Below are 17,390 nucleotides of genomic sequence, written 5' to 3' on the forward strand. Positions count from 1 at the left end.
AAAAAAGAACACAAAAAACACAGAATGTCTCCATACTGCTCATGTGGTGTATCCAAGTGTCTGTAAGCCGCGACATTAAAATTTGACTCAAAAAGACACCATTTACACCATGTTTTTAGCCTAAGTGTCAGCTGTAGCCTCTCAGACCTGATCCACATGCACATACCTGAAGCAGGTACACAGGCTCTGGCCCAAGCAGCACAACACGAGATATATGAGATCTTGTAATACCTTCACATCTGTGTTTACATGCTATCTGGAAATGACTCAGACAACAGAGAGATCTGCTCAGAAATAGTGACTTGTTACGCACACAGCTGACTTCACAAACTTTCAACAAACAAGAAAATATCAGAGGACTTCGACATAGAAGAGGAACATCATTTCTTTGCTGCAGCCGTGCTGTTTGGGCCAGAGCCTGTGTACCTGCTTCAGGTGTGTGCATGTGGATCAGGTCTGAGAGGCTACAGCTGACATTTAGGCTAAAAACATGATGTAAATGGCGTCTTTTTGGGTCAAATTTTAATGTTGCGGCTTATGGACACTTAGATTACACCACATGAGCAGTATGGAGACATTTCGTGTTTTTTTTTGTGTGTTCCTTTTTTTACATCTTAAAACTGGTCACCATTCACTTCCATTGTACTGGATTTGCTGCAACGCTGTTTTCCACTGAAGCTCCAGGAGTGTTTTGTGAACTGGAGATCTTCAAGCATCATCACATCAGCACAGGGGTGAATAGATATTGAGTGAAATTTCATTTTTGGGTGGACTATTGCTTTAAACTTGCACTTATTCCAATGCCTTTTTGGAAATGTAGTAAAACAGATCCACAATTATAAATCCACCACTGAATGTTTTCTGTAGTTTTTTATTAATTTTTCTGCCTTGAAAATAGATGTTGTTAGCATGTTGTTGTGTCACAGCACTGATTCATAGGTGTGTTAATAGATCGATGCCCCTTCAAAATAAAATTTGTGGTTTCAAGGCAACTTACTTCAATAGATTTTTGAGCTTTAAGACCAACTCAGACTCTTAAGTTTTGAAAAGGTTTTACTGACTAATAATGCTCTGTTCAGATAGTTTGGTTTTCCTCTTTGGATAAACTTGAATCTCTGAGTTTAAGAAACCCACAAAAATAGAAAAAAATAAAACAAATAGTAGAGTAAACTCATTGAATTGAAAATAAATAATGGAGCCTATCCCAGCTGACATTGGGTGAGAGGCGGGGTTCACCCTGGACAAGTCGCCAGTTCATCGCAGGGCTGACACATAGAGACAGACAACCACTCACACTCACATTCACACCTACGGGCAATTTAGAGTCACCAATTAACCCAGCATGCATGTCTTTGGATTGTGGGAGGAAGCTGGAGAACCTGGAGAGAACCCACGCAGACACGGGGAGAAAATGCAAACTCCGCACAGAAAGGCCCTGCCCCAGCAAGTCGGGGGATTGAACTCAAGAAGTTCTCGCTGTGAGGCGGCAGTGCTAACCACTGCACCACCGTGCCGCCCAGCTAGTGGTTAACATCAGCAATAATATCCTCAAGCACCAGTTACTTTTCTTGAAAAAATATGACATTTTTGGTGTCAAATGGTTGTGGATGTGGAGAGTTGCATAATTTTGCATTTGGATTATGTATTTAAAGTATTTTTAGATGAGTAAGGGAGAGCTGGTACAACAGTAACACTTAGAAAAGATAATGTCACAAGCAGAATCACTTCATTGTGACCAACAACTCACATGTCTGTTCTATTAATACTAGGTGTTATTTTGTACAAATGCGGCATGACTTAGGTACCCACCGGTCTGACTTTGAGCAGACGGGTGGGTCAAAACTAACACAAACACACTAAACTCTTTCAGAGCTGCCATTTTTGACACAATATATCAGGGTAAACACTGATGTTACAGTGATGCCAGTTAAGGTTCTGTTCCATTCAGGTCAAACAGGGTCAGGGTGCTGCTATTGTGCATGTTGGCTCACTGAACAGGCTCTACGAAATGGAACAAAACCTTAATTAGTATCATTTGTGTTTACCCTATTTCATACCAATGTGGCTGCTGTGAATTTTTTTTATATTGCTTCATATTTTTAGCATTGTTTATATTGTTTTTGTTTTTATTAAAAATGTCTGACAGTGTCTTTGTTAATGTAATTCCCACTATATTATGTCGTTTATCTTAATAACAAATGATCAAAATTCATTTTCAGTTTCAACTTTAAGTTTCATCAAATGCTTTACATCAACAGTATGAAATGATAACAGTGTAAAATAACAAATTTCATGTGCTTTATTACTACTGTTTTCTATTCCTTGTCACAGTTTTGACATGTATACTGCACTGTGCCCTCACTACATGCCTCGTGGGACCAGTGTAGAGATACATAAGTTACTAAAAGAGCGATTGATTATTGCCTTTTGCTGAACCTGAAATAAAAGTCAAATAAATGTTCTGTGCTTTTAAATCCACTGTAGTCCCGCCCTCCGCCGTATGGACCAATCAGAAGCTCAAACACACAGCCCCTCTCTGAGATATCGACTAATCACAGCTCGTCTTTCACCACCAGTAGATCAGTCCAGTTGTAGCAGTCTGGTTCATCTCACCTCCAGACTAGCAGAGCAACAAGCCTGTCCGCCGTGCGACTGACGCGGTGTATGTAGACAGAAAATGCCCGAAAAGTGACTCCAGAGGCCGGCAGGACTGTCCAGACACCGGCGCTGGATTCAGCGGAGGTTTTCTTACCGACGAACCCGAGTCTCCGGCGCCGTCTCCGCAGCGTTAGGTAGGTTTTTTTGGCGCTGTGGTGGTGTTGTAATGTCCCTCTGCTCTGCTTCCCTTCAGCCCAGGAGCTGCGACAATTAAACGCACATTTTTGGCAGGGTCTTTTCAATAAATGTAGTACGTCGTTTTCTTAGCATTGACATAGCGACTCTTTCCTTTAAAGGCGGTTACATAATTGGTGGTGTTTGGCATGTTAGCTACCAAGACTGGAAAAATGATCTCGGCTGGTACAATCATATATAAATGAAGCCCGTGTCATATAAATACATTCAGGCGGGGATGTATGTTGACAGAGAGCACCGTTACGTGCCGCCCTCAGGGGAACGTCGCGCTGAACTGGATCAGAAATCTGCTTCATTATAGACAAACGTAGTTAAGTTACGCACCTTGAAGACCACAGAAGACATTTTAAGAATCGAAAGACGCAACTCTTCCACTCGGCACACCACTGGGGCACCTGGCAGCACGCATATAATTTAAATTCAACTTAAAACATGTCCTCGGTGCTATTCTCACTGCCCATTTCTATCCAAAATGGACAGCGCAGGGTGCGGTAGAGAGCACTTTGAACGAAATCTGAAGTTCACATTTGATGCACATTTGTAAGCTTACTGCTCTACATACCTATGCCGAATTAACCAGAAGACCACAACATTGACTGAACCTTAAATTGACTTTGTATGATCAATGACCCTTTGCTGATGAACGAGACGTCATTTAATTGAGGTATTTTTTAATAGAGTTTGGTTTGAGGTTACGTATTAACAATGATAGATAATGGAATGTGTTGGGGTTACATATGTTAAGTGTTTTGGTCTGTGAGCGCAGCAAGGATTGGAAAAAAAAAGATGTTGCCTCGCTTCATCACACTGGTAAAGCTCATGCAAAGCAGCTTGCACCATAAATTAAGTTAATATTTCAGTGTTAATTACATTAATATTAATGTTACAGCTCCACACGAGAAAATAAATAGTGTTGCAAATACTGATACCCTTCCTTCGTTGATGATTTGTAACATTCATGTTTAATCGTTGTTTAAAAAAATGTTGCTTATACTACACAATACTAAATGCATGTCCCCCCTTAATCATAACTTTATTTCTGCAGCAACATGTTGCATATTCTCTGACAGCATTACATTTAACATATGCACTTGAATATCAGGTAACCTGCAGATCACACTCATGAAAATACTGTTATATTTCAAAATTTTATTTGATAGTAAATCAATTAAATTTTACTTGATCGATCAAACTCATAGGGACTGATAAATTGATCATGAATTATTTGTTATCATCCCTTATAACAACAATTATTTTTTGCCAGAAACCTAACAAATTGGGCAATAATTACACCAAAAACTCAAGGTATGATAATACCACAATTAAAAAAAACAACAGCATAAGATATTTAACACAATATCAAACCAACAAAGAATGACAACTTTACAAAATGTCCTTTATTAAATAATAACTCTGATGTGCACAACATTTTTTTTTTGTATAAATTAGTTTTTACTTTAAACTTCTGCTTTCCTATCACAATAATATAAAAGTAGCTAGCATAAGCATGTGAAAAAAAATTGGTATGCATGTGAATGTTTGGATTGTGTATATTATGCAGAACAAAAACAATACAGCAGACTTTTTATAAAATAAAGTCAAAATAAAATAATTAACCATGTAATATCACAGTAGATATCACAATATGGTACAGTTTAGAGATTTCTTTATTGCAATATTTTGTTCGATACGTTGTTGCATTCTTAGTAGCAAATCTTGCACTTAATTCTGCAAAAACACATCTAACTTTTCCATTATTTTCAGACAGTGGTGGTGTTGTTTACTGCTGCCGTGCTCCAGGCTGCTGAGTGAAATGATTATCACCACTGATAGTTTCATATCCCCATCCTTTCCGTATTGATGATGTCAGACTGGCAGGAAAATCTAGGAAATACTTGGCTCATGCGTCAGAGAAATTGTTCTGTGGATTTAAAAGCTAAAAGATGCAATTGTAGCCAGAAGGCTTACAATGAAGAAAAACAGTTTCCAGTGACCAGTGAGGGGCAAAGACTACCAGTGTGCTGGTAGCCAGGAGCACATCTGCTGTGTGCAGGTGGTCTGGGGTGGGGTGGGGGGGGTCTCAGTCCAGTTGAATTTAGAGTATTTCTCAGTGCTGGCTGCTCTCAGTGGGTCGGCCTCCACAGCTGCAGAGCTGGATCCGTTGGACTCCAGCTCACTTATACTCTCATTTCCTTGTCTGAAAAGAACACCCACTGCTGCATCACAATTATTACATTCAGTCAAGCAGCTGTCCGACCGCTGAGCCCAGCCAGGGTTTCAACTGCAGAGCTGTGCCCATATTTATGAAGTTTGTCCAAAGAGCACTTGCTGCTGAAGGACTTACTGATGTGGGGGCCCGCATTCATCAAACCTCCCAGAATAGTAGCACTCATGGCCGCAGACGTCAGTAGATCTCCTGCACAGCTTGTTCTCACAGTGAAACACTTGATTGATGGATCTCGGTTTGATGACTGATTGTAAGCAAGGACGTTGCCTTCAGTTGTGCTTATGTAGCTTGCTTTGGCTACAAAGTTTACAGCTGACATAACATGATTTTCTTTTTTCGTTCCTCTTGTATTGTTTGTCATCGAGTGAGTGAGTTTAAACTACCAAGCACCGGAATAGCAGGATTAAAATCACATCCATGGGAAGCAAGGAAACATGGCTGTTTGTGAGAAGTGTTCAGAAACAGCTGAGCTGTGAGCCAGCAAGTTTGGTGAACACCCACACATTGGTCAGGTCTCTCTGGTGAACTGTTGTATCTCTGTGGGAATTGAATTGACCAGTTGTTTGTCTTGTAATGCTGATGTATAACAGCATGCAAAGAAACCCTAAAGTGTGGGATGTCTTTAAATTGCAGACTAGGTCTGATTTAGACCCAAATAGCCAAATATGTACAATTTATAATGAACAGAAAATCAATAAGTTGTCTGTGTCTATCAGCAAAAATAGTTTTCCATTACTTTAAAAAAAGACATAAAAGGTTAGAGTCTGTGTGAAGGAAAAGAGGAGTTTATCTTTTAAACACATTATACATGTCAGAAAATAGCCGCTAAAAACATGAAGGACAAACGACACCACCTGTCCCTCCTCTCACCCTCCTTTACAGTCAGTTACAAACGTACCTTCAGCATCTCTCTGTCCAAATCAGCCCAGCAGTTCACTTCAGCTCACTTCAACAGCCTGACACAGGAGTAAAAAATATCATCCTGTCCTCCTTAGTGTGTCAGGTCATTTTCAAATTTGGCTGGGTGGTTAATAACACGTTTCTGTGGTGTGATGAACTCAGAACACACATTTACTGTTGCTGCTTTGCAGACTCTTAAATAGATAATCAGTATTTTCATCATTAAATTTCCTGTTGATGCATCTATCAAGTAATAGCTTAGCAGTTTCACCACAAACAGTCAGCAGTTTAATAGACCTTTTTCACGGCAAGTGAACACAGGCTTGATTATTGAAATGAATTAAGGTCCTGTTCCATTTAGTGTAGCAGAGCCTTTCCAGTGAGCCAACATGCACAATAGTAGCTCATTGACTCTGTTTTACCTGAACACAACCTTAACTAGTATCACTGGTAACACCTGTGTTTACTATTTCATGACAAAATGGCTGCTGAGAAAAAGGTCTATGGAAGGTGAACTACTGCCAACATGATGAAACACATTGCATAAACCTGAAAAGATGCAACAACAATAACATTTAGTTTACTCTAATTTGTTAATTTGTCTTTATACTGAAATATTATGATTGTGACATTCTTATTATTGTGTATTTGTCCAAATATTGGATTAAGTACAATTAGTCTTTTATAGTTATTGTTAAAAAAAAAAAAAAAAAAAAAAAAAAAAAAAAAAATATATATATATATATATATATATATATATATATATATATATATATATTCCTCAGTGTTAAATGAGCATAACACTCTAAGCAATTTTTTTACAAATCTGCTGCCCACTTTCCAAAATATACACCCACTGGTTTCATTCATTTTACTGTAGTATAAAAATCAACTTCCAGAAACTCAAAACTGTCTTGATTTAGGTAATCTAGCAGGATGAATACAGCATCATATCTTCATTTATATTTATGATGAGGGCTTTCCCAAATACCCTTTTTCAGTGAGAATGACCTGCTAATATTCAGGTGTTGACTTCAACACAAGTGCTCACATTTTCCATCTATTCCATCCCTGCCTCCAAAGTCTCAAAAGTCAACTTGACGAGGGTGTGCGTAGGGAGGTTTGAGCTGGCGCTGGCGTCACAGCCCAGTGTTCACAGGACTGTATTTGTGTTTATGTTCCACTCACAGATACAGTAATGTGTGCTTGTATGGCATGCACACACCTGATTTTTATGTGTGCAGATTTTGAGACTAATTAATGCCACAGAGGAGCTCCGTTTCCCACTTTATCAGTCTTTTGCATCTTGCTGAAGCAACATCTCCTTCCTCTTTTCAAAAACAAAACAAAATTAGAGCTAAAATTAAATTAATTGGCACCTATTCTCACGCTAGATTTACTGGTTTGCAGAACGAAAAAAAAAGTCAAAATTCTCTGATTTTAGCTTCTTAAATGTGAATATTTTCTGGTTTCTTTCTACTGTCTGAGGATGTCACCTTGACATTTACATTTTTAACATTTTATGGACCAAACGACAACAGAGTAACTGATAATGAAAATAATCGATACAGGAAAAACTTGAAAAATAGGACCTGTTTTTTCAAGTGATAATATTATTTGAATACAGATTTGGATGTTGATTACTGTACCAGCATCAAAGCTTCAAAGCCTTTGTGTCAGCCATATTTTCTATATGTCAGTGCCAGTGTTGTAAAATAGTATGCACTCACTACTCCATTACTGTACAACATTAACGTCTTTGACAGGAGCACAAACAAATGATGCTCACTCAGGTGTGAGTGATAAAACAATAGTGATTTGTGTCAGCAATGGATACTTCAATAGCAATAAGATAATTGTTCTATAATATGTTCAATAGCTTCACTTAAATGCATTAAATGCAAACCACCATGAAAGCACATAACAAACACGCCCTGGCTCATAAACATCATATCCCTTATAATGGAGCGTGCTATGAGAAACACACAAACAGCCAGTTAGTTATCAGGTGTGTTGTTAGGTTGTACCAGCAACAACAGAAACAGTGTGGTGTGAGAAAATGAGTGCAGACAATGAGGAAACTGTTAAGGACCGGTCAGCATGCCAGTATGGCAGTTGTTTATTGTTTTTAAAGTCTAGTAAGTTTATTACCTGTTTGCCAAAAATGAGTACAGCGGTCCAAACAGCACATTTGAAGCCATAGATGCAATATTAAATAAATTGACAATAACAAGTGAGGACAAGTCCTACACTGTAAATTGATCAGCTTTTTCTAAATGTCAATGTAAAGTTAAGCCCATTATCCTGAAAACAAAAGCCCACAGCTCTGAAAATACACACTCTGGACAATGGCTGCAACTAACAATTATTTTCATACTTATTTTCTTGTTTCTTCGATCAGTAATGTCAGTAACGTTTTAAAATGTCAGAAAACGGAGAAAAATGTCAACCAGTGTTTCCCAAGCCTTAAGATGGCGTTTTCAAAAGTCTCATTTTACTCTCAACCCAAAAATATTCAGTTTAATCGACTAGTCATTGCAGCTCTATACTGGACTTTTGACTTAAGTTGCCTGCCAGACTCCATTAACATATTGCTCAATTTAACTGTTATAAACGGCTGCGCCTTCTACAAGATTTTTAGTGATTTCTTACAACTCATAAACAGACAGTAACCCATTCAGCAAACATTCGGCATTGATTTGAACTCTAATTAACATGAAACAGGCAAACAGAAACAGTTATTCAGACCAGAATAGAACCTTTTTAAAGGAGGGCACTGTGGCTGTAATGTTCTTGTCAGAGAAGCGGGTATTTCAGTTTGATCTCTGATGACCAGTTGTGGTCATTTCATGACTTATTACAGTAAATATATCACAGATTTATCCATTAGATAAAGTGCTTAAATTCAACCTTTTTCTTTTTTTCCTTTCGTCATGGTGATGGATAACCAATCTGAAGCCAGTTTCATGTCCCAGAAAGTTGTACATCATAGCATGGTGACATGATAGAAATCACTGCCTCCCTGCACAACTGAGAAACACAGGTCAGCACGATTTTAAATATGAATAGCAGTGAAATAGTATGCAGGACTGTAGGCTAAAAACATGCAAACCATTAGTATGCTCCTGAAAGAACCAAATTACAGTCTCCAGAGCAACACTCCTACACTGACAGTCCTGACAGCCCAGATTGTGTCTCACTGCCTTACAAATTGTATTCATGCTAAGCCATAATATACACACACACACTCAATGTCTAGTCAGTGGCAGATTTACTCCCCCATGTTCCTCAGCAGTCACTTTACTGATTAGTGATGTGTCATTCACTGTTTATAACCCCTGCATTGTGTAGTGAGTATACATCTGCTGGCTTGTCAGCTGTTGATTTACCTGAGCGTTGCATTGCTTTAACAGGCCATATTGAAATTGATTGTGCTAAATGAACTGAGCCACTCGCATATTCAAATGCACGTAAGCACGGCTGCTGTGGTTTTACATGGGACTGCTTCCTGCATGTGTACTCTAGTAAGACATGAGCTGCTGATGCTGTGAGTTTATTGAATGCAAGTAGTTTCTGAAGCAGGGAAGTGATGGTTCACACAACTCACAATAGAGGAAGCTGGATGGTTGCAACCTTGTAAGGTCAAAGAGAAATCAAGCAGAAAGGATTCAGTCTACTGAGCTGTCACTTTCACTTGGAGCTGCTATCAGCATTGATCCACAAATTGGTGACAAATTGAAGGGCAAACCAACATAAAGTGTCTCAGTAAGTTTGTTTAATCACATGCCTCCAGAAGAACTGCAGCGCTGTTTATCATGTGGAACTCTTTAAAAAGCCAAATATAAATATCAGATATGCCTCAAAAATTCAGTTTTGGCCAGGCTGTTCGGCCCCTACATAGTTCATTTTACTGGCAGATAAAAAAGTTTGCCTGAATGGTGCGTTCATGTGGAAAACCATCAGCAAGTTTGTGAATTCTTTGCTGTTTTGATGCTTAATGCTGCTGCGTGGTCAACCATCACAGATATATCCGCAGCTGGTGGGAAAGCTGAATAACCAGATCAAGGTAATAGCTGGATTAAAGCATTCCCATGGTTCACAGTAAGCTGATTTTTCTCAAGGCTGGACCATGCTTCTCCGCTTACATGTAAGCAAGTGTGCATAGCTGTCATTTTCTCTTTTATACCTGTACGGATTTCCAGTATAACATCAACATGTTTAGTTCCAGTGTTCAGTTTCAAACTGTGATCTGACAGGAAGTTAGATCAGCCAGTCAACCTGTTTGATGTGCATGGCCCCACAAGGCAGCATTGAGTTGTGTGCGTCAGCTGCTCCCTGTATAGGGAGTTCCCTGCTCCCTATAACAGCCTTTTCTGTGTAGATCTACAGAGACGTTTATGTGCACATTCATAAAAGAATTCCTGCATTGGTACAGAGAACCCCCACCCCAATTTGTACTAGATTCTGTTTGTTTTTATTAATATATTTTTGCATAGATATTTGTTGGGGTCTGTACCAAACTTTTTTCTTTCATCTGGAGAACAAGATTTGTAGGTCAGGGTCTTTAGGCCAGGGCAAAATTTAATTTAGACTAGTTACTAACAGTAAATAAACACCCAGAATACAGCTGAAATTGAGCACAATTTATTAAGTGATTGTCTGGAAAAATACTGTTTATATTAAGAGCCATTTGAAGCCGTTAGTTACAGTTTATAATTCCCAAATCATATTTTAAATGCTGCTGAAATGTATGTTATTTGGCACTAATGGTAATAAAAACATTGCACATGAACCTACAAAACATAACATCTCACTTAATGTTTCAATGTATCAGACTGAAGAGGATCACAGTGTCTGCAGCAGGTAAATGACCCAGAACTCATGTTAGCTGCCAGCCTGACAAACAGTGTGGCTAACATTAGCAGTGCTAGCAGCAGCAGCAGCTGCTCCACTTGCAGGTTGATGTCCGTGTCTGTGCTGAATGTGGTCACATGGTTGCTCCAGTCGAGTGGTTATATACCAGTTTATTCTGTTACAGTCTACACTCAATGTTATTTCCATTTTCTAGATTAAAACACGGCTAAATCACACTGGGTTTACGAGCTGTCACCTGACCGACTTTGCTGATTAAACGTGCATGCAGCATACAGCGAGAGGGGCTGCCTTCTGACTAGTGGTGGGCGGCTGCATAACATCTTAGAGGCAACAGTTAACTGCCATCGTGCATGAATGAAATATTGATAGATAATTTAACCGACTAGTATTTCTGGTGCCGACTAGCGAGGGTGGTGACATTTAATTGTGTAGTCGACTAATTGTGCACATCCTTACACAGTACCTCATTATAATGCTGTTATTTTCACACGTTTTTCTTTAAATGTGATTTGGTTCTGGTTCTGCATTTATTGCGTTTTATAAAGTAACATATAATGTCACTGTTTCTATGTTTTTCATTTGGTAAATTTTTCAAACTTTGTGAACTGAATATCTTTGGGTCATGGACAAAACACAACATTTGATGATGTCATCTTGGGCTTTGGGAAACACAAAAACAAGTACTAATCAATTAATCGAAGAATCGACTGATTGGTCGACTATGAAAATAACTGTTAGTTGCAGCCCTAGTCCTAACAACAGCAGCCTGTTTCTGCTGCTCACAAGCTCATTGTACATAATCACTCTGGCACAACTGAGAGGCTCTTGTCAGAGGCAGAACTTGAAACTATGCAGCGAGTAGTTGAAAGGTCAGTATTTGCAAAAAACCCACTGCTGTTCCTCCAGCCCCTATATAATGAGATTTCCTCATCAGAGGTCAGAGTAGGGAATTTTGTTTAATGTCCTTTATGGTTGTGAACAAGGCAATCTAAAGCTGTTAGCACATCACAATGAAGCAACCACTCCCTGTGTTATTCAACCACTGAGACTTCATCCCTTCTTTATCCTTTGCTTGTGATTTCATGGGTGTGTGTGATCTTTTATGAGGGAAAAAGGGACACAGGGCATAACATTACATTCAAAACACCTCATCAGTTTGGTTTGAATTGAATGCAAGACTAATATTTTTCCGTGGCTGCAGGCTCAGTGATTAAGCAAACATTGGGGCTGGTTGTTCCTGTCTGAAGAAATGTCAGATCGTCTCAGCTTTAATTGCACACCATCCGCCATGAACACACGGACCAGGCCCTGCAGGTCATAAACAGTGTGGCAGGTGCATAAGCAAATGAAATCCCCCGGGAACCCAAGGTTGACTCAAGGTTTGTACAAATAACGGGGGAGGAGGACAACTGTGTTTGTCCCCATCACTAGTTTCTTTACCCTGTAATCCCTGCAGATAATGTGGGGATGCAGAGGAACAGTGGCCGTGTGTTAGAAGCAGAGAGACACACCGTTGGATTAGTTTGCACACACTGCTTCATAACTTACCTCCAACTGGAGCGAGTCTGTGTGGCCTGCAGAGAGATGTCTCTCCCCTGTCAGACAGTGTGCCTGGAGGTTGATTGGGTTTGTTCAGAGCATCTGATTTATGACAGAGCCCGAGGGGCAGAGGTTGTGGACAGGGTAATGGCCACAGTCCTGCTGATTGATCCTGCAGGAATGCGCCAGATGACAGATCTGATTGGAAACTTAATAAAGGCTGGATCATTTGTCAGGAAGAGGATGACAGTTTGAGACCAGGGCTGCTTTAGCATGCAGAAAAGTTGTCCAGGCTCAGGTCATCAGGAGGAGTTGAAGCTTTTATTCACAAATTCGACAAATAGCCTCAACTGCATACTATAGCTGCAATGATAATTGATTAATCGATCATTATATGAATTGACAACTATTTTAATAATGGATTAATCAGCTTAAGTCATTTTTTAAGGAAAAAAAACGAATTTGTGAATATTTTCTTTTTTCTTTACTCTTCTGACAGTACATTGAATCTTTGAGCTGTGAACAAAACAAGACATGAGGATGTCATTTTGGACTTTGGGGAACACTGATCAACATTTTCTGATATTTTGTAGACCAAACAATTAATTGATTAGTAGAGACAATGATCGACAGATTCTTATTCTTATTACAGGAAAGACTTCAAAAATAGGTTCAATTGACAAGATTGTGACAGGCTTAATAAATCAATTAATTGAGAAAATAATCAACAGATTAATCAACAATGAAAATAATTGGTAGTTGCAGCCTTATACGATACTGGAATTTCTAATTTTGATACAATAATATCAGTAATACAATTCCTGATTTTGCTGCTCCATAGTAAAAGCTTCTAAATTGTAAAATAAGAGGGGACTTTTATTTTGAAGAATTTATAGGAAGTATTTAGGTCATGGATAGTGATGACTTTCTGAGTTTTTGAAAGTTGGGATGGAAGCTACTGATACTTTTACCAGGACATTTTTGGTGACAGTCAGCATTTTAATAATCACAAGTTGTCAGTGTTTCCTCCACTGTCATGTGTTTAGTTCTGAACCATGATGACCACACTGAAACCACCTGAAATGTCAGTGCGAGTCCTTTTTGTCAGGTCAGAGTGTGTGCACGATGTAAACAAGAACACAGTGTCATTGGTACAGAGCAGCGGGAGCTATCAGTTATCACGCAGAGCTGCAGCAGCAGTTTCAGACCCCGAGTGAAACTGCTCTAATCTCATCAGACTGTGAGTTTGTGAGGGAGTTACAAGTTACATCTTTGTAAAAATCTCCTACTGTTGTTGACAGTTCTAGCTTGAAACAGAATGACAGAATTACAGTCCTGCTCTCAACAGAAAACTGTATCGTAAGTGTTGCATTTTGCTGGCAGGAGCTAAAATCAGTTGTTCTAGAGCTGCAGCAATTAGTTAATTAATTAATAAGTTGATCATCGGGGTATGTTACCAACTATTTTCATAAAATGCCAACAATTCAGTTCCCAGCATGTTAGATGTGAAGATTTGCAGCTTTCTGTGTTTTAGATTCTTCAAAATGTAATATCTTTATGTTTTAAGCTGTTGGTCAGAAAAAAACAACGGACCACAGTTATCTGACGTTTTATAGATGTGTACAAGCCCCATAACCTTCCTTATCATTTAAATGAGTACAGTGGAAAGATATCATCGGGAACATTCATCACAGCTCCACCTGAGCTGTCGAGTCCACCAGCGTTGACACAGATCAAAGCTGCTGACAGGGAAAAATATCATGTCCCATAAAAGCTAATGTCTTTCTACACTTACTTTCTTCACTTAATTGACAGTGTATCATTTTAAAAGTGTATCATCTGTCAAATTGCATTTTCTTCCCTCCTTTCATCCTTTCTGGCGTCATTTATCATCAAATAGAGGCAAATGGAAATTAATTCACTGTGTGCTGCAGATGGCTGGTGATTCTTTTGAATGTCTTAACGAGAGCTTTTCATGTGCGCACAGGACACCAGGTGACATAAAATTACCTCTTATTTACAGTCAAATTTAATCACTTTATTGGAGAGAATTGGAGAGAATTACTGCAATACTTGTGCAAAACTTCATAAGAGCTGAAGTGAAGAAAAATTAATCACAACTTTGTTAATCAGTTAGGCTTAGATCTAACTGTTCCAACCATTTCTCAAGCAAAGTACTGAAAATTGTAAACACCCACGAAGGACCCAAAACAGACCTACTACTTCCCAGCAGCATCATATTTTTTTAACCCAAGTCAGGCCATATAACCATAATGTATATCATATACATACAGGGTGTGATGTTATGAGAGTTTGTGTCATAGAGGGGAGATACATCCCCTCCTGATTGCTGCAGCTAGGACTACAACCCATCATGGCATCCATTAAAAGACTACAAACCCCATAGTCAGGAGGGCAGTCAGGACAAGGGTTGCAGCCCAGCTGAACCAGATGAGCTGATTGCCCCCAGCGAGGGCGCAGAGACAAACAGAGAGGAGCAGGCCTTTGGTTTTGTTAGAAAGAAGACAGTTAACTTTTGATTTAAATACTTGTTTTGGTTTTGTTTATCTGCTGAGAATAAGCTGTCCTGTCCATGAGAAGACTCAATACAGTGAATTTAAGGTGGACAGAAAAGACTGGCTGTCTTCATTCCCTATAGACACGTCTCAAAAGCCCAAGAGAAAAGCTACTGACCTCTCAAGACATCACAAGGGTTTAGTAGTATACACCTGCAAAAAAACAAAAATAATATATGTTTATGTATATTTTGCACTGGTATTGGATTGGTATCAGGTATTTTTGGGGGGGGGGGGGACAAAATAAGGATTTAAAAGTCCCTAAAAACAATTGAATTGTCACCTTGCATGCTGCAAAAAATGCCAAGGAAGTAAGACTTTAAGACTGCACATCACTCAGATAACCAAGGAAATAAAAATCTGTTGAGCATTTTCTCCATTAATGTTGATCAGCGTTTCCAAAAGTCCAAGGTGACGCCCTAAAAAGTCTCGTTTTGTCCACAACCCAAAAATATTCAGTTACTGTCAGAGAGGAGTAAAGAAACCAGAAAATATTCACATTAAAGAAACTGAAATCAGAGAATTTAACTTTTTTCTTTAAAAAAATGACACAAAACCTTTAATCGAGTATCTAAATAGTTGATGATTAATTCATTAGTTGTTTATAATCAACAGCTTTAATCTATACTTCATTAAAAACTTTGAGTTTGCTCAGGAAGACAGATGTTCTAAATATGGTGAGCTGAGCTATTTGTGTGTGGAAGTGTGGCACCTTGACACAGCCCCCTACATTTGGTTTATTTTGAATCTACTGAGTCTTCATGAGAGGTGACAGAGGAAACAAACAGACTGTGCTCAGCTCCTGACAGGGTTTGACAGACTGCTCACAGCAGCCTATGACAGACAAGAGCGCTCATTTATCCACTAATCATTAAAACATTTAATTAGAGAAAGCTTGTAACCAGGCTGCTGTTCTTATCACGCAGTTGAAGGGAGGGGAACCCTTCTAAAATCCTGTTTTCCTGCTGTTCCGTTCTTGTCCTTATCAGCATCACAGACCTCTCTCTCAGCCGGGCGTCACGAGGTGCAAAGTCGGCCTCATTATTAAGTGTTGATGTGGTTTGGTTTCACCGTTGCTCCGTGGAGAGCAGCCTCAGCCTCCACTGCTTCCCCCTAACAGATCAATGAGAAAAATATCCTGTGAGGAGGATACAATATCAGTAACAGGAGAGAAGAGCCTCAATTAATTTAACGCAAACACATTTCAGCTCCAGTGCAAAGGTGTAACACGACACTGCTCTCAATCTCAACCGCAGTTTGTTATCAGTCAGGCTTCCACAACGCCTCATCAGCTCTGATCTTCAGGTCCCTCTTCATTTCATTCTCTGATTTTGATAGGTATATCATTAAAGTTACAGTTCACCCCAAAATCATAAATACATATGTTTCCTCTTAACTGTCGGGGTTTTTATCCATCTGGATTGTTTTGGTGTGAGGTGCAGAGTTCTGGAGATGTCTGCCTTCTCTCAAATGTAATGGTACTAAATGGCACTTGGCTTGTGGTCCTTAAAGCGCCAAAAATATATTTCAGAAACTCAACAGCATTGCCTTCAACAAATCATGACCCGGTTACTTAAGATATTGACCAGACCTTGTAGTGAGCAGTTTCATATAGGAACTACTTTCTGTCCACTGTAGAACCTATTGGACCTACTTTGTTTCTGCAGTAGAATCTATTGGAACTATTATCTTTCTATTAGTAATTCAACCGCTCACAACAAGGTCTGTGGATTATCTTGATGGGTTATCTTGAGAAACCGGTCATGATTTCTGGAAAGAGACACTGATGTTAAAATTTATTTTTGGGTGGTTTGAGCTCCACAAGCTGTGTGCAGTTTACCAGGAATCAATTCTGGGAATTAAGAGGATCAACAAAGAATTGGACTGTTAAAAGGAATTGATAATGGCAGTGGTATAGATAAAATCTTACCAGTTACTTTATGTTTGAGCAGGTTAACAGTAGAAATTTTCACAGTAAGAATTGAACTGAACAGTGTTTGTTAACATATAGGACTGAATGCTTTTAAAAATATATAGTGATAATGCAATTAATGATTTGCCGTATTAGAGGCAATGATAATTTTGTAATTTTTGCATCTTTTTTTGCAGGAATCTGAACTAAATGAAAGTGTCTTTTTTTTTTAAGTCTGTAGAATCTGATTTGTAGGATGGGACATCTTTCGGGTTGTAGTTTGTCTCCTAGTTTGTTCTGGCGTCATTAGGCCACAATATACCTATTCAATCTACCAGGGAATATTCCAAGTCTAGTATAAGGTAAAAAAAAATAAATAAAAATGGTTAAACCTTGGTAAAGTTAAGCATGTCTGAAAATGTTCATGTTAATATCTGGATATTTTTGCACATTTATATTTAGTCTTCATATTGCTGTTTCAGACTGAATCAATCAGCATCATCAAACA

The 17,390-nt window shown here is 38.9% G+C and overlaps 1 protein-coding gene across 2 annotated transcripts in view; it reads left to right on the forward strand.

Annotated features, from left to right (window-relative positions):
• The first annotated feature begins 2,571 nt into the window (after positions 1 to 2,571).
• Positions 2,572 to 17,390, forward strand: part of tpst1 (tyrosylprotein sulfotransferase 1) — a 72,991-nt gene continuing 58,172 nt past the window's right edge. Inside the window, exon 1 of one of the 2 annotated variants that reach the window (XM_084716817.1) lies at positions 2,572 to 2,792. The gene's annotated coding sequence lies outside the window, so the exon portion shown is untranslated. The remainder of the gene's footprint in view (positions 2,793 to 17,390) is intronic. The other variant, XM_084716818.1, reaches the window with a different exon arrangement.

This window comes from Lutjanus erythropterus, chromosome 4, assembly GCF_056507025.1.
Source record: "Lutjanus erythropterus isolate fLutEry1 chromosome 4, fLutEry1.hap2, whole genome shotgun sequence".
Lineage (NCBI taxonomy): Eukaryota > Metazoa > Chordata > Actinopteri > Lutjaniformes > Lutjanidae > Lutjanus > Lutjanus erythropterus.